At 34.3% G+C, this 18,904-nt stretch overlaps 1 protein-coding gene across 1 annotated transcript in view; it reads right to left on the bottom strand.

Annotated features, from left to right (window-relative positions):
- The window catches only part of Mgat1 (alpha-1,3-mannosyl-glycoprotein 2-beta-N-acetylglucosaminyltransferase), a 328,989-nt gene that overhangs the window by 288,817 nt on the left and 21,268 nt on the right, over positions 1 to 18,904 (bottom strand). The window lies entirely within an intron of this gene.

The following is an 18,904-nucleotide window of genomic DNA, read 5'->3' as shown; positions in this document are numbered from 1 at the left end:
GATCTCTCACCATCTGATTTACATTGCCTCTCAAATCATTCGTGCCAACCATCACAATCATTTCATCCATCCTTTCACCCCTCCAGGCAAACACCTCTGGCATCCTATCTTGCACACCTGAGATCATCGAGTCTCCATACATCACACCTCTACCCATTCTGTTCCTTGATTGCTCACCTGCATCCCTGACTCTCTCTCCTCTAACCCTTTCTCTGTGTTCCCCTACTTACCTGTGTTGTGTCCTGAATAAGCATTAAAAAGGTTTATATTAAAATATTCAGGTCACAACATTAATTCTACTCAGGCAGAGAACATGGAATGCTGGCAATAGAAAAAATAAATTGTTTGTGAACACAAGTCAAGATAAAGTTTAAGGAATTGTATAAAATTGTATCAAGTGTTTAAATATAATCTGTATTAAAAGTGGGCCTGATAATAGAAATCCATGTAAGCTGGCAAAATCCGTTTGGAAAATCAGCCTCTTGCACTGAAATGGTAAAGCCTGTGAGTCAGGGTTCAAAGGTCACTTTTACCGTCCTGCATTATGAAAGTATTGGAAAGGGAAACCTAAGCGTCTTCCAGGAATAGGAGGCAGACACACGTGCGAAAAATTAATAGAGGGAGTTAATGAGATTGACGTGGTGACTGAGTTGGCGCGTGTCGCAAATATCGAGATTTAACGAGAGGAGAAAATGTAAAAAAAAAAGATCTCGAATCTTCATGCAAGGCCTTTTTTGTTTCATTTTCTCCTCTCGTTAAATCTCAATATTTGCGACACGCGCCAACTCGGTCACGTGTCTCCACGTCAATCTCATTAGCTCCCTCTATTAATTTTTTGCACGTGTGTCTGCCTCCTATTCCTGGAAGACGCTTAGGTTTCCCTTTCCAATACTTTCATAATGTAGGACGGTAAAAGTGACCTTTGAACCCTGACTCACAGGCTTTACTATTTCAGTGTAAGAGGCTGGTTTTCCAAACGGATTTTGCCAGCTTACATGGATTTCTATTATCAGGCCCACACTTAATACAGATTATATTTAAACACTTTATACAATTTTATACAATTCCTTAAACTTTATCTTGACTTGTGTTCACAAACAATTTATTTTTTCTATTGCCAACGTTCCATGTTCTCTGCCTGAGTAGAATTAATGTTGTGACCTGAATATTTTAATATAAACCTTTTTAATGCTTATTCAGGACACAACATAGGCCCCCCCTTTTTCTAAAACATTTTTATCTAAAAAAATTTATTTTTTCTTTTACACCTCCGTACTTCTTATTTCCTATTACTCCCCTCCTGATAATGTGTCTTCCCTTCCTTTTGTTTTGTTTTACATCTGACGGAGATGCTCTGCACAGTATTCTTGACCTTCTCATTCTTGGATTTTGAACATTTTGAATCATTTGTTCCTCGCCCTTTTTTTTTCTTTTTCCCCCATTTTCCTTTGTACTTAGTTTTTTCCTTTTGAGGAAACTTGATTGGGAGTGTTTTACATCTTCACAATTTATTAATGATCAATCTTTATTTATACCTGGTCAGATTCTTCCTTGGAAGAAACCTGGTCTCAGAGATCTGATGAGACCAGGTTTGGTCTAATGAAAACCAACAGTTCAAAGCAGCTTTCAGGCCAATGAAACTTTTATCAAAGATTTCATTGACCTAATAAAAGCCTATATGGATGCCTAGCCAGCATGTGTCTTTAGTAGTGCAAGCTAAGGCAACACAGATGCTTACAATTGTATTCTAATAAGCTTCCTGGTCAATTTTCAAAACTTTCAAAGTTTCCATCCCACCTCCTGCTTCAGTTATGAAATAAGGATGGATCTCTAATATGTCCAATTTCTATCGAGTTGTTCAATATTTCTCCAATAGGTTCTGCCTTTACCCCTTTTTTTTTTTTTATATCATCCTTTCTTTTACTAAACACAGCTAAAAAACTCTTTCGGATCTTTGTCATCTTGCATTGCCAGTCTCCTTTCACATTCTAATCTATTATTATACCTTTTAGGTTTCTAAACACAAAACTTAAATGTCTATCTTTCTTTAAACATATTCACTGAATATGCAAAATATCCAGTTGGACTACATTCCACATACTCAGAATATCCAGAAGAAGAATCTAAACCTCACAAGATTCCTAATCACATACTCAGGGATGACCCTGAGCCCCCACTACCCCCACACACACACTTGCCACAAATTGCAAAATCTCACTTGTGCCCATACTATAAAATACCCTTATCAACTTATGTTTTAATCATATCTCCTCTCTTCTATTTCTCAAAGAGTTGAATATTACAGTCTCTCAATCTGTCTCCTCATGTGTATATGTTACTGTAAAAGCCAGAAAATTGGTAAATCCTAGCATTTATCATAGTGAGGTGGTAAAAGTCCAAAAACTGCTTGTAAACACTTCCATTTAGGGCTTTTATCAAACATTTTGATAAATGCCAGTATTTACCCACACCAATTGGTAAAAGCCTGAAATAAGCAATGAGTGTTGATAAATGCTGGCATTCAACAAAATGGCTTGGTAAAAGCCTGAAATAAGCAATGAGTGTTGATAAATGCTGGCATTCAACAAAATGGCTTGGTAAAAGCCCGAAATGGAAGTGTTTACAAGCATTTTTTGCACTTTTACCACCTCACTATGGTAAATGCTATGATTTACCAGTAAAACTTAAGTTTTACCAATTTTCTGGCTTTTATGTATATGGGCAAAATATTATCCTGGTTGCATGCCGTTCTATATTTTTGATCATCTCCCTTCTCACAAAATCTAGATGACTATATCTGAGCAGAGCAGTTTAGATGATATCCTAGGAGAGACACATACAGAAGAATAACTTCTCTTTTTCTAGAAGTTAGTGTTTTCAATATTGAAGTTATTATGACTCAATGATGAATCCACTATGATGACTCAATCATCCAAGTCTTCACAGATGTGTAGCAAATTCCCATTCATATAAAATTCTACCTGACCTAAGCAACACTGAAGCAGACTGGTTCTATCTACCCACAGAACTAGTCAGCTTTAAACTTAATAAATTTATTAAACTTTAATAAATTTAGTTGAATCCTTTATCCAAGTGTGAGCAAACAAAGTTTGTGCCTGAAAATATCTTCAGGACTGAGGTAAGGTAGTACAACACCGGGCTTTTTTTTTTTTTTTTTTTTTTGAGCCAATGAAATACATTATAGGTTTTTTTTTATATAAATGACATTTTTTCTCAATGCATTTCAATAAGTGGAATAATAACAAAATGAACATAAATTTTAAAAATTCATGATTCACATTATTTTTAAAAATATTATAAGCATTAAAATTTTAGCAAAATTTTCCTTAAAAAAACTGATGGTGTGCCTTGACAATTTTACTGCCTTGTACAGTATTTTTTTGATATCTATCAGTGAATCTCCTTGTCTATGTCACAAGCCTATTTTACATACCCATCTATCTGGGTTTGGTTAACAACCTTCTGTGTGTAATCCTGGCAAATTCTACTTTTTAGAGACACTTGTGACATTATGATTAAGAATTATAGACACGTAAACACAAGATTATTTTAATTTTTGCCAAACATTTCAGTCTGAAAATAACAGACTATCTTCAGTGGCTACATAGGAACAGTTTTTTAACAAGGTGGAATACCAACAATTGATCATTCAAAAGGAGAATGAGCCACGTGATGTTACTTTGCTAAGTATTAAAGAGAGGAAAAAATTTCATCAGATTGAAGATTATACTATAGGTAATAATTCACAATTTCATGTAATAATCTTAATTTATATATAACATTAACATAAATTTGTAGAAATTACAAGTCTCAATTTAAAAAAAAAAAAAAAAAAAATTAATGTGTTATCCTGATTAAACTTTCCCATATTTTTGATAAGGAAATACAGTCATTTCGATTCAAGTTAGGGCGTTGAAGTAAGGCCTCAGCACTTTCTTTAAATAGGTCTTCAAATTTATAGCGACATCTGTGTAGAAGGAGATTCTTGGACCAGAGGATGTTGTGGCTTGTCTCTATCCCGTGCTGAGCCAATCCAGACTTATCGGATTTGTTGTGCTGAATGTGTGATTGATGTTCTTGAATTCTTTTTTCTATAGAGTCCTGTTTGTCCAAAGTAAGACAGATTGCAATTACAAGGAACTTGATACACACCAGGCAGAGACATAGTTGAGCATTTATCTTTGGAAGAGGGGAAATAGGTGGATATTTTGTTAATAGGTATATAAGTGGTTGTTAAATCATATTTCTTCAGAATTCATGAAATTGATTCCGAAATTCCGGACATATATGGAATTGGAACTCAATGTATTGAATCTTTGTTGTTCTGGATTGGATTGTAGGAATTGAAAAGATGTTGTGTACTTTTTTTCAGAGAAGCCATTTAATTTCATGTGATGTTTGATAGTTGAAAGTTCTTTCTGTAATTCATGAGAAGTTGAACTTCTAGCTCATCAGATTAAACATTTTATGATCCCTGTTTTTTGAAAAGGATGAGGAGCAGATTGTTTGAGAATATAACATCCAGTGAAAGTGGGTTTCCTGTAAACTGTCGTTGTTAGAATACCTGAAGGTGAACGGATGAGGATGACATCTAAAAAGGATAACTAGTTGTCTTTTTCAATCTCCACGGTAAACTTAATACGAGGATGTAAAGAATTGATTCTTGCTAAAAAGGAAGGTAAGGAATCTCTGTTATGAGGCCACACTGGAAAGATGTTTTCTATATATCTTACCCAAAAGGATGGTTGAGGGAATATAGATGAAAAACAGGATGTCTTCTAGATGTTCCAAATAAAAGTTGGCTAGAGCAGGTGAAAGTGGACTTCCCATGGCTGTTCCTTCAACTAGGTTGTAGAATTTGTTTCGACATAAGAAATATCCAGAATGTATCACAAAATCAAATAATTTTATAACGTCTTGTGGGAAGATGTCAGCAAGTAATTGTAAAGTCTCTTTGAGAGGTACATTAGTATATAGAGATTCTACATCGAAGCTCACCATAAGATCAGTAGGTTGTAATGAGATATTTTTTAATTTATTTAGGATTTCCTAAATAAATTAAAAAATATCTCATTACATTCCTACATTAGTCTAATGTTATTTATAAATTAAGATTATTACATGAAATTGTGAATTATTACCTATAGTTTAATCATCACTTTGATGAAATTTTTTCCTCTCTTTAATACTTAGCAATGTAACATCACGCGGCTCATTCTACTTTTGAACGAGCAATTGTTGTATTCCACCTTGTTAAAAACTGTTCCTATGTAGGTACAGAAGATAGTCTATTATTTTCAGACTGAAATATTTGGCAAATATTAAAATAATCTTGTGTTTACGTGTCTATAATTCTTAATCCTGGCAAAATCCAAAAATATCGGGCATATCTGTTCTTCTTATCCAAGATGACGAGCATGGCTTTTAATAAAGCCATGCTTGTCATCTAGAGCAGTGTTTCTAAAACTTTTTTAATTAATAGTATTTTTAATATATTCGATTTAATTCAATTCAATATACTGTATCTGAAAATTTACAAATTAAGATAATATATATATATATTATTTTGAAATAGATTAAATGACTATAAGCTGAGAGATAAAAAAATAGAAACACTATTTTAATTTAAGTAAACTGCACAATTAGTTTCATCTTCTTAGAAGACTTCTTCAGGTGCATTAAATGAGGGAACTACCAACAAACATTGTGAGAGAAAAAATCTATACATCAAAGCATAACATTTGAAGCTGTCCTGTGTATATCTCTTCATTGTTGGGTGTCCACACACATTCATTGAGTTGAGAAACACTGCTCTAGAGCAGTATTTCTCAAAGTGTGGTATGCGAACCCCCGGGGATACGCGAAAGGCCTTCAGGGGTACGTGGCATTTTTTGGCTAGGCATCATTATTAAGAAAAAAAGAATTATTTTAAATATATATATTTCTCAATAAATTATATATTATGTATGAATTCTCCTACTCAAATTGCAAGTTACTATAGCCACAACATTCACGTCCTGGTGATAGTAACTCGCTCCGTGGTAAACAACACGCCCTCCCCAACATCAACACAAGAAAAACAAGTAGTTTTATTGTATCACCTAATAAGGTACAGAGATATTTGCAGTCTGTGTAATATATTTCTCAACAAATAGTACAATTAGTGACAACTGGGATAAAAACGGCACTAACTAATGAATCATATCTCCCCTCCAACAGAAACTGCTGTATAGACTCAAGCAAAACCATATATTGCTGGTGCAACATATGGTTTTGCTTGACACCACCCTGTCACAAACATGTTAAAACTACGAAATATACAGTGAATGTGTTTCAGATATTATGGAATTTGGTTGAAGAGAATTAGCATTTCAACTCAACTGTTGGCTTGCCATTGTCTTTGGTTTGTGCGATCTTTTGTTAATACCGCACCAATCATATGCACTTCTTTATAGCTGCTCTATCTCTACTAGCTTACCATTGCTGTCTGTTTCGCGCTCTGCTTCTACTTCTCATTAGTCATTTGTGAAAGATTGTTCGTTACATATCTCAAGTCTTGTAAATTACTGGTAATTTTTGCTTGAAATAATGGGAAAGAAGACTAATCTATTTGGGTAGATGACTTTGATGATGCATGCAATGAAACTGTTCTCGATGCCAAAAGTAACGATAGCAAATAGGAGCTTCTTGGTAAGTCACAATATTTTCCTTTTTTTCCTGAAAATTTTAGTTTCTGAATATCCCCGTATATATCGCGCACCACGATTTTTTAGCTTTAATTTTTGGAAAAAAGTGAGTTATATTCAAGTAAATACAGTATTTTTTAGCTTTCAAATCCTTAAGTATGGATCAGTGCTTAAAGACTGGATTTACAAAATGCATAAAAGAGAGAGCAATATAGCAAATACAAGTAGCTGTAAGCAACAAGAAAACGTTGATATTGTATCTGGATCGAATGAAATTGATAAGGGTGTGTCGTCTGACATCTCTGGAGAACCAACTAGGAAGAAGATGAAAAATCTTCCTAAGTATGATATGAATTACCTGAAATGTGGATTTTAATGGGCAGGAAATGAAGAGGAACCTATTCCAAATTTTGTCCTATTAAAAATAAATCTTTTTTTTTACATGAACATATAAATTCAAATAAAACAGACATTTACAATGAAATATACTTGGTAATAATGAAAATTTAAGAAGGGACTATGCGGATATCTGAAGTTTGAGAAACACTGCTCTAGAAGATCAAAGATCCCACCTCTAAATGCAGGTCTTAATCAGCACTTCAAATACCTTTATTACTGCAGATGTACTAATCAGAAACTGGTGGCATCAGTCCTATCAACACCTATGTATAACGAAATTAACTCAGCTTCCCTCCACTCATTAGGAAGTCTGGTAATGCTGAGACTGAAATTGAACAACTGGCTAGGGAATTGCTCATTCTGTGGCACATTATTATTAAGAGAGACCTCCAGGGAGTCAGACTCATTGAGGGAGGTCACATACTATACACACCAGTTATCATACTTATTCTTGAATTTATTCGCACCGCTTGCATTCACAACATCCAAAGGCAATCCATTCCAACCACACACCACCTTCTGAGAGAAAAATCTAGCCTTCACACCCTCTTGGCAGCCTTCATTCTCAGCTTCCAAGGATGCCCTCTCATCCTTACCCATCCTCGATAAATTGGAAAAATTCTATCAATTGAAATCCTGTAGGACCCTTTCAGAAGTTTGTAAGTCTCAATCATAACACCCCTCTTTCTCCTGTTTGATAGTGTCTGCAGTCTACAAATGCTCAATCTGTCTTCATAATCAGTATTCCACAATCCTGATATCATTTTTAACACTCTCCTTTGTACTCTCTCCAATATATTAGAATCACAACAGAAACCCAGAGATCAGACCTGCGCACAATAGTCCAAGTGAGGTCTAATCAAGGCCTTGTAAAGAGGTAAAGAGGCAAAATAACATCCTTATCTTTACACGTGAATGTTCATTTCAGCATTATCTTTTGAGTTGTATTTGCAATCTTTACATCTTGGACCCTGAATTTCAACTTCCTATCTATTAACACTCCAAGATCCCTAGCCTCATCAGTTTCTTCTAGCCTAATCTCACCAATATAATTAGAATCAGATATCAGATATCTAATCATTCCGAAGTGAATGACTTTCCATTTATTGACATTGAACTGACACTCATTTTCCCATAACCATTAATGGTATATTATTATTATTATTAAGAGAGACACCAGCTATTTATACTTATTCTTGAATTCATTCACATTCCTTAAGAGCAGTGTTAATACCTAATCAAATTTCACCAACATATTCAAATAAAGCTCTCAATAGCTTTAATACCTTCAACTCATCCTTCTAAATGCTTTTATCCAGTTCTGCCTCAGCATCTACATCTAATGGATCTGCCTGCAATGTACATTTATATAACCCCCAAATCACAAAATGTTGTAAGACTATAATACATTCATACCATACATGGTCTTAGGATTTCTTTTCTATTTCTTATTAGTTTTATAATTTTTTTTTTTTGTATTTTATTCTTTTTTTTTTTTTTTTTTTTTTTTTTTATTCAGTGTAGAAACCCTGCTTTAGAGGACAAACATGGAACTTTTTTTCAAGCCACATGAAGTCTCCAATAAGCAAGGTAATCTCACTGGGCAATGAAATTTATCTCCCATCTGAAGATGATCACAACCATCCAAGCACATGGCGGGATTCAAACCTGAAGCCTACTGGTTGAGAGCAAGATATACTAACCACTCAGCAAACAATAAAAGTATACTTTAATAAAGTGGACACTTACCAACTCAGCTGTTTCTAGGCTCATCTAACACTTTCCTACTATCTGCATATTCACCATCTATCTTCCACAGTCATTCTTTTTTTTTACTTACCACAAAGCAAAAAAATTTCCTCAAGCTTCTTAACCTAACTAATACCAATACCTAACCAATACTGGATCTACAGCAATTTCTTATTATGTAGCTCTTGCTTTAAAGCTTTATTCATCCAGTTAACTTTGATGCAATTTATTTTCCTAACTCTGAGGATGAAGTTTGATTATAATTTCCTTCAAACATCCTCTAATTACTTCCCAAGCTGCTTTCTCAGTTTATTATAATCAAATATAACACACACATTTATTATTATTATTTATAAATGCCTTATATACTCCTTAATCTAGGCTCTTACATTTAAATATCCCTTGTTTAGCAATAACTATTCCAACAGAAATTGTTTCTCAAGTTAAAACTACATGATCATTCTATCAGGAGATGGCGTAACAGTCACTTCAGTTATAGGAAGATTTTTGGATACTATTGTTAGAGTCAATATTGTTGCACCATGAGTCTATATCCCAGTAGTCAAAATCTATAATGACAGTCCATTTGTATATCCATGACCAAAAGTCTATGTAGTTCAAAGTACCCTTAATATCACCATAGTCTACAGAAATCTTCCCTTTGGTATTAGGGAAAGGCATTTTCATTCCAGCAAAAAACACTGTGATATTACTAAATTTTCATTTACAATGAAGTTTAGTTATGTTTGTTAAAGTTTGAATTTATGTCCTAAAATGGCATCCTCTATGGCAGGGGTGTTCAACCCGTCGATCGCAGAGAGATTTTTGGTCGATCTCTTGTGTATTCCTCCTTACTTACAAACTTTATTAAAACTGAAAACATAATATTTTATTTATCATTATTTTGTATTATTTTTAATTCGCTTTAAGTGTATTGCTATTGTTTATTTCTTTTTCATTAAAATTGTCAAATCAGTAATTTTCTTATAAGTCCGGGTAAATGAATTAATTTGGATCAGTGGAAGTCAAACAGCGAGCCGAGTGAATACGATTATAAGCAAAGTGTAAAAACTCGATTGTAGCTTAAATATTCCAAAGCACATTACATCGATTTTTTACTTAGGTTAAGTCCCATGTGAATATTGTAAAAAAATAAACTTTGTCTCGGTATAGTTTGTGTTAGATGTTTTTGTAAATAACTCTTTTGAAGCTAACTGTATATACTGCTTTAATAAGAATATATTAGAGTGTTAAAAACAAAGGCAATGAATGATTTTGTTGCCGAAGCTGTACACGGCGGTATTAGAAAGATTTTTATTGAAACTTGTATGTGTGAGAAAGGCTTGCAGGCTCTAAGTGTAAACATCTCCGAAGTCAGTCAGAAAGAGTTCAAACAACTTTCCGATGGCCGGCAACTTACAATCAAAAGAAAGCGGAGGAGAACTAAAGGCGTACTGAACTTAAGATGAAAGACTCATACCGATTCTTTGGGGGTTGCCAAACTTCATGCGAGGTCTCAGAGGAGGCCTAATAAAAAGGGACTGAAGCAAGCAGAAGGGGTCCCAGTTCCAGAATTGCTGTCAGGGAGGAGGCTGTCCGGATCCACGTTGTTTGAGAGAGGAGTTTCCCGCTTCCAGAAAGGAGCTTCTCAGTTCAAGACGTTGCTAGAGAGAGAGAGAGAGACTACTTCTAGGCCGCAGACAAGGTTTCAAATTGCCGAAAGGAAGAGTTCCAATTGCCTGAGAAAAGTTTCCAGGCCAGAGAGGGATCCAGTTAACAGTTGGCAGCAGTTCTAGCTGTTGAAACGGCAGAAAAAGAAGGCAGTTGTCCCAGCATTTTCGGCAAGTCCAAGCAGAGGAGAAAAGGCAAGGCAAATTTCCCGAAGCACCTTCACTCGTAAGTTTTTCTTTTCACCAAGGGAGAGTAGCCTTTTGCCAGAGCTGAATGAGCGCACAGCCCACTATGTTCCCGATGAGATGCAGCCGAGCCAAAATTTCCTGAAGAAGATCTGAGACTAAAGGATTGCCATTGAACTTTTAGTGAAAGGCTTTTGACTGAATGTGAGACACAGAGCCTTTTACTTAATTCCTGTTATAGTTAATACAAGAAAGATTTTTAAGATATATGTTTAATAGTGTTAAGAAATATCCATAAGAGAATCAACTGGCATGTTAAAGGTTTTTATCAAATGTGTAAAGATAACTTAACACAGATTTAGGTAACCTAAAGAGGTTACCTAAATCTGTTAAGAGTAAGCTTAGAGATTAATAAGTAAAAATTTGTAAACTGAGAGTAGGTAACCTTATGTGTTAAAGAAAGTATTTAATGTTGAAGAAAGAAGGTTCTAATTTTTGCTAAAGAGTTTTTATAAATGGATAGAGAAAGCAATCTCCCTAACGTTAAAATTGTGTATATTTCATAGTAATGTAAATAATTGTCATTTGACTTTCTTGTTAAAAGAGTGCTGCCTGTTTGTTTATTTACAACTGCATTGTTTCTAAAATAAATCGGACTTGTAGAGCAGGAATTTAAGTTGGCCAAAGCATGAAATTAAGAAAAAGAAAAGACCATGACTGAAAGTTTTAATGTAGGAATTTGTGTTACAGAAAGAGAGAGAGAGAGAAATCTACCAGCTGTACATTTGAGTTCTTTTTCTAATCAAAGATATTAGTAGCGCAGTCTCATTTTAAATAAATTTTATAATATCTCAGGCAGAAGACTCGTAATGCGAAAGGTAGATAAACACAGCATGTAATAAGATAAACAAGAGAGAAAGCGCACACAGCAAATTAGAATAATGGAGAATAAAGTATAGAGTAAAAGACATCACAAGTAATTAATAGAAATTACAAGTATACAAAGTTAAATAATAATAAAATTTTACAATGTTGCAGTAACGACTGAATAGCAATAGTAGACGTATAACAAAAGCACATCATATGCGTTTCATTTAATTTGAGGTAATCATGAAGGTATGAAAGAAATCGAAGACGTATCATTTTCACAGGGCATGGGAAACGGATTTTTTTCTTTACAATGGTAAATGGAAAGTGTTGTTGATCGATTTGTAATTAATCTGTAGCAATTCCAAAAAAAGAAAATATTGAGAGACATTTTCAATCTCTACATGCAAAATATGAAGATTTTCCCAAAAATTTACGAAATAAGTAAATCACAAATTTAAAGGCAGGACTGTCTGGACAACAAAATATTATTTCGAAAGTAATAAATAAACCAATATCAGTGAATATTGCATCTTTGAAACTGTGTCATTTATTAGCAAAAGCAAAAAAGCCTTTTACAGATGGAGAGTTAATAAAAGAATCATTTCTTGCAGCAGCAGAATCTTTATTTTCTGATTTTAAAAATAAAAATGAAATCATTTCGAATATTAAAGATTTACAACTTTCCAGAACAACAGTTATGAGAAGAGTTGAAATTTTAAGTGCCGATCTAAATACTCAGTAAATGTCAGACATTCACCAGTGTGTTGCATTTTCATTACAATTTGATGAATCAAACGACTTCACTGATATTGCTCAGTTAATGGTATTTATTCGCATGGTATTTCAAGATTATTCTAGTAAAGAAGAACTTTTGAAAATTATACTATTATTGGGAAGGAGTACGGAAGAAGACATTTTTTCAGCATTTGATGAATTTGTGAAACAACACAAACTTCCGCTTTTTAAACTTGTGTCTATTACTACTGATGGTGCACCTGCAATAAATAAATCGGGCTTCATTTCATTATGTAAAAACAATGACAAATATCTAGATTTTTTAACGTACCACTGTATTATTCACCAACAAGTACTGTGTAGTAAAAGATTAAACACAAAATTTGTTTTGGATATTACATTTAAAATTGTAAATTCTGTTCGAGGAAAAGCCCTGCAACAGCAGTTATTTAAATTACAGGCATATGATGATAGGGAACTTCTGTTGTAAAATAATGTTCGCTGGCTCAGCAGAAGTCAATTTTTAGAAAGATTCATCATCATCAGCAAATTCCTGCCATGTACCCTCAAGGGGTGTACAGGATATGACAGTATTACATGAAAAAATTACATCATTACTAACTTCCTATCTACAATTTTCCTCCAAATCAGTCTGTTACTTGTCAAGACTCCAACATTATCAGATCTTATATTTCTATCGTCTAAGGCACTTTGTACCGTATCAATCCACCTATATCTTGGTCTTCCTCTGGGTCGTTTTCTTGCCAACCTGGCAGAGAACACTTGTTTTGCTAATCTTTCCTCTCCCATTCTATTTAAGTGACCATACCACCTGAGATTAGCTCTGCTAACGCATTCCTGGAAGCTGACAATGTCAAGTTCTTTCCTAATATCCTCATTTTTAATATGACATTGCCATTGATGCCATCTGTTCACGCCTCTAATCTTTCTCAGGACTCTCATATCTGCGGTCTTTAGTCTTTGGTCAAGTGTTTTACTTCTGACCCAGCTCTCAGATCCATAAGTTAAAACTGGTTTGAACACTGTCTTATATACAGCTAATTTAGTGTTCCGACTAATTTCTCTCTTATTCCATATGAATTTATTCAATTGACTTCCTACCATGCCAACTTTGTTGATTCTGTTGTCTATTTCCATATTTAATTTACCATCTTCACTAAAAATCGTGCTTAAGTAGCTGAAATGTTTTACTTTTTCCTCAGGTTCCCCATTCAAAACACAGTCGACATTTTCAATGATTCTACCTATTTTCATTGTCTTTGTCTTTTTATTGCTGACCTTCATACCATATCTATTACAACAGTTATTCAATTTAGTCAGAGAATCTTGCAGACTTGTAGCGGATTTATTTAGAAGTATAACATCATCCGCATAAAGCAAAGAGCTGACATTAACATCTCCAATTTTGATATCAGGTTTAATACCACATTCTTTCATAATGTGATCCATATAGATAATGAATAACAGAGGGGATAATGTACATCCTTGTCTCACACCAGATTTAACATTAAACCATCTTCCTGTACTTCCTTCAATTCTAACTGCTGACTCACAACTCAAATAAAGACTAAGTATTGCTTGATATAATGCCCCATTGACACCATATAACTGCAGCGTATTGAATAGCTTCTCTCTTGGCACCTTGTCATATGCCTTTTCCAAATCGACAAAACTTAAATACAGATCTTTGTTATATTCCCATGCTTTCTCGACTATTTGTCGTAAAGTGAAGATCTGATCCTGACAGCCTCTATTTGGCCTGAATCCAGCTTGTTCTTCACCAAGCTTTTCTTCCACAATTCTTCTCAACCGTTTCTCAAGTATACTTGCATAGATCTTGCCAGGAACACTCAGTAGGGAAATACCTCTGTAATTCTCACATTCAGTTTTATTTCCCTTTTTATATATGGGTACTATGAGAGCTCTACTCCAATCATCGGGAATTCGTCCCGATGATTGGAGTAGAGCTCTTTCCAGGCTTTCTGAACTATGCAGTGCAGTCACTGTAAGACTTTTATACCACCATAATTTAGAAAGATTTCTTGTATTAATTAATGATATAAAAATTTTTCTTGATGAAAGGAGATATTTATCCACAATTGAGTGATAAAAGATATTTGTTACTTTTATCATTTTTAGTAGATTTTTGTACGAAATTAAGCAATTTAAATTTAGAGTTACAAGGTAGTGATAAAAATTGAATTGACATGTTAAGTTCAATAAAAACTTTCCAACAATACTTTCGGGGTGCTTAAGGGTCAAAGCTGTATAACTGAGAGGAGACCTCCACATAGCCTTTAAAGGAATGTGGAGAACCGACCGGGGCTTCTGACCTAATGTCCAATCCTCACCTTCTTGTGGTGCGCCCTGTTGAGTATCTACCTGGATACTGAACGAACGAGAATCGGCTGGCAATTTGGGATTTAGCTGACCAAATTGTATTCTTATTGGCTTAAACCAGTATACAAAATGATGGTACAACATGACAAAATTACATGCCGGCTGGGGCGTCACCCGGTTAAACAAGGCCCCCATTGTTTTCACCAGGGAACCAGGGCAAACAGCGAAAAGTCAGCTACTGGAACAAATCTGAAAGCACACCCAAACTCAACATCACCAGAGTTAAAGATCGGTACTTTCAACATAAGAAGCCTGAATGGCAAAGAAATGGAGCTAGCTGAGGAATTAGATAAGTACCAGATCGACATAATAGAGGTGACTGAAACAAAAAAGACAAAAACTGGTGAGATCTTTCTGAGCAATAAATACAAAATGTTATATTCAGGCAATGACAATCAAGGAAAAGAAGGGGTAGTCATAGTATTCAACACTAAATACGAGGCTAATCTTCTTGAATGGCAGGCAGTCTCAAGTAGAGTGATGTGGGCAAATATCAACTGGACAATGAGACTTATTTGTGCCTATGGTCCCACAGAAGGCTCTACTAGGGTAGAAGTGGAAGAACTTTTTGAGGCTCTAGAGGCTACTGACACAATGAAAAAGGAAAAGCTGGTACTTGTTGGGGATCTAAATAGCAGAGTAGGAAGTGATTGTCAGACATACAAAAATGTTTTGGGAAAATTTGGAGAAAAGAGCAAAGCTAATAATAATGGCAAATACCCGTTGGATTTCTGCTCACGACAAGGACTGGTTATTACTAACAACATGTTCCAACATAAAAATGTGCACAAATTCACATGGACAGAAGAGGCAAGGAATAAGAAAAGTCTCATTGATTATGTTATTGTTGATAGTGATGTTTTCTCCCTGGTGCAGGACACCAGAGCGTACAGAAGATTTGAAATTGGAAGCGATCGCTATTTAGTCTTGAGCAGGATAAAATTGAATTTCATATCGAAAAGAATGACATGTAAGAAAGTTTTAAAGTGAATAAAAATTGAGCAGCTCTCGGATGTGAACTGTAGACTAAAATACACAAAGATTATTGAAAAAAAAATAATGAAAGAGTTTGGGAACAAGAACCAAACCTTGGAGATTCAGTGGCAAACCTTGAAGAAAACTCTGATTGATTCAGCCAGAGAGGCATGTGGTGAGGTTATCTGCAAGAATAGAAAAATCAGAACTCCATGGTGGAGTTCTGATTTTTCTATTCTTAGAAAAATTTCACAAGAAGTTAAAGAGGCAGTGAAGGAAAAGAAGAAAGTATATCAAAAGTTCCTGGCAAATAAGTCAGCTTATGCTCTTAGAGAATACAGAGACAAATGTAAGAAAGCTAAACACTTTGTAAAACTAGCTAAACAAAAGTCATGGGAGGACTTTGGCAAGAACATAGAAAATAAACATCAAGAAGGTGGCAAGATATTCTGGAGGTTGTTGAAGAAGCTTAGAAATGGAGAAAAGAGTGCTGTAAAAGGAGATAGAGATGATAAAGGTGACATGAAAACGGGAGAAAAAGATATCCTTGAAATATGGAGTAATTACTTCAAAAAATTACTAAATGAAACAAGCAGTGATAGCACAGTGGTAAAAAACACTCAACAGGCATACAGTCAGGAATACCTATCCATACTTGAAGTAGAAAAAGCCATCAAATGCTTGAAATGTGGGAAGGCAGCAGGAGTAGATGATATTCGACAAGAAATGCTGAAGTATGGTGGTATAAAAGTCTTACAGTGGCTGCACTACATAGCTCAGAAGGCCTGGACAGAGGGACGAATTCCTGATGATTGGAATAGAACTCTAATAGTACCCATATATAAAAAAGGAAATACAAATGTGAGAATTACAGAGGTATTTCCCTACCAGGCAAGATTTATGCCAGTATAATTGAGAACGGTTGAGAAGAATTGTGGAAGAAAAGCTTGGTGAAGAACAAGCTGGATTCAGGCCAAATACAGGCTGTCAGGATCAGATCTTCACTTTACGACAATTAGTGGAGAAAGCATGGAAATATAACAAAGATCTGTATTTAAGTTTTGTCGATCTGAAAAAGGCATACGACAAGGTGACAAGAGAGAAGCTATTCAATACACTACAGTTATATGGTGTCAATGGGGCATTATATCAAGCAATATTTAGTCTTTATTTGAGTTTCAAGTCAGCAGTTAGAATTGAGACAAGGATGTACATTATCCCCTCTGTTATTCATTATCTATATGGATCACATTATGACGGAAAATGGTATTAAACATATCAGAATTGGAGATATTAATGTCAGCTCTTTGCTTTATGTGGACGATGTTATACTTCTAAATAAATCCGCTACAAGTTTGCAAGATTCCCTGACTAAATTGAATAACCGTTGTGATAGATATGGTACGAAGGTCAGCAATAAAAAGACAAAGACAATGAAAATAGGTAGAATCATTGAAAATGTCGACTGTGTTTTGAATGGGGAACCTGAGGAAAAAGTAAAACATTTCAGCTACTTAAGCACGATTTTTAGTGAAGATGGTAAATTAAATATGGAAATAGACAACAGAATCAACAAAGTTGGCATGGTAGGAAGTCAATTGAATAAATTCATATGGAATAAGAGAGAAATTAGTCGGAACACTAAATTAGCAGTATACAAGACAGTGTTCAAACCAGTTTTAACTTACGGATCTGAGAGCTGGGTCAGAAGTAAAACACTTGACCAAAGACTAGAGACCGCAGATATGAGAGTCCTGAGAAAGATTAGAGGCATGAACAGATGGCATCAATGGCAATATCATATTAAAAACGAGGATATTAGGAAAGAACTTGACATTGTCAGCATCCAGGAATGTGTTAGCAGAGCTAATCTCAGGTCATATGGTCACTTGAACAGAATGGGCGAGGAAAGATTAGCAAAACAAGTGTTATGTGCCTGGTTGGCAGGAAAACGATCCAGAGTAGACCAAGATATAGGTGGATTGATACGGTACAAAGTGCCTTAGACGATAGAAATATAAGATCGGATAATGTTGGAGTCTTGACAAGTAACAAACTGATTTGAAGGAAAGTTGTAGATAGGAAGTTAGTAATGATGTAAATTTTTCATATAGTACTATCATATCCTGTACACTCCTTAAGGGTACGTCAGGAATTTGATGAACAATACTTACTTTTATTAAAGAAAAATATAAATGACCGCAAATTTAGACATCTCCCATACTTATTAAAATTTTTTGAACAAAATCAAGAAATGCTTCGCTATAATTTAAAAGAATTTATTAGTGAAATAGAATTAGTTAAGGAAGAAATAAATTCAAGATTTAAAGATTTTAATAAAACTGAAAAGATTGTATCTTTTATCAATAATCCATTTCAAGAAAACTTGAACATCACAGAAATTTCAAATAAAATTAGTCGCTGTTTGATATAAACCAAGCTGAAATAGAACTTGAGATAATAAACATTCAGAATAGTTTACATTTAAAATCAATAAACAATGAAGTCATTTGGAAGTATGCACATGAAAAATTCCCAATATTAACTGATATTGCACGAAAAATTCTGTCGTGTTTCGGATCAACATAGTTGTCAGAATCCGCTTTTTTCAAATATGAATATCATAAAAAATCAATTAAGAAACCAAATTACAAATGGTCATTTGGATGATTGTCTGCGATTGGCCACTTCTTCATATAAACTTGATTATGAAAATATTGCGAGGTCCAAACAATGCCAAATTTCACATTAACTTTTTTTTTTTTTTAAATCAACCAGCATTTCCTATAACTTGTGAGTTTGTAATGAATCTGTCGTTTTTTCTAACTTTGGTTTTCCAAAATAGAGAAATAAATATTTTATTCCAATATATATATATATATATATATATTTTTTTTGTATTAAAATATTTGTTGCATTAAAATAATTAAAAGTGAAAAATAAATTTTTAAATACACAAATAAAGTTTTTAGTTGTGTATTTGATTTTAGTTGTTTATTTATGCGTAATCAGATATCAGGCTGGGGGAACGTGATCTATATAAGAGAGTAGATCGCCGAATAACTTTTTATAGAAAAGTTCACTTAGTAAAAAAGGTTGAACACCACTGCTCTATGGTATCATCCACAAATTATAACAGTTACAAGAACATAGGCACTCAATCAAATCATTAGAAACAAATCAAACTGTATC

This window comes from Typopeltis vanoorti, chromosome 11 (genome assembly GCF_054136105.1).
Source record: "Typopeltis vanoorti isolate ZY-2024b chromosome 11, IOZ_Tvanoo_1.0, whole genome shotgun sequence".
In the NCBI taxonomy this organism is placed as follows: Eukaryota; Metazoa; Arthropoda; class Arachnida; order Uropygi; family Thelyphonidae; genus Typopeltis; species Typopeltis vanoorti.
This window is presented reverse-complemented; position numbering and strand designations above follow the sequence as displayed.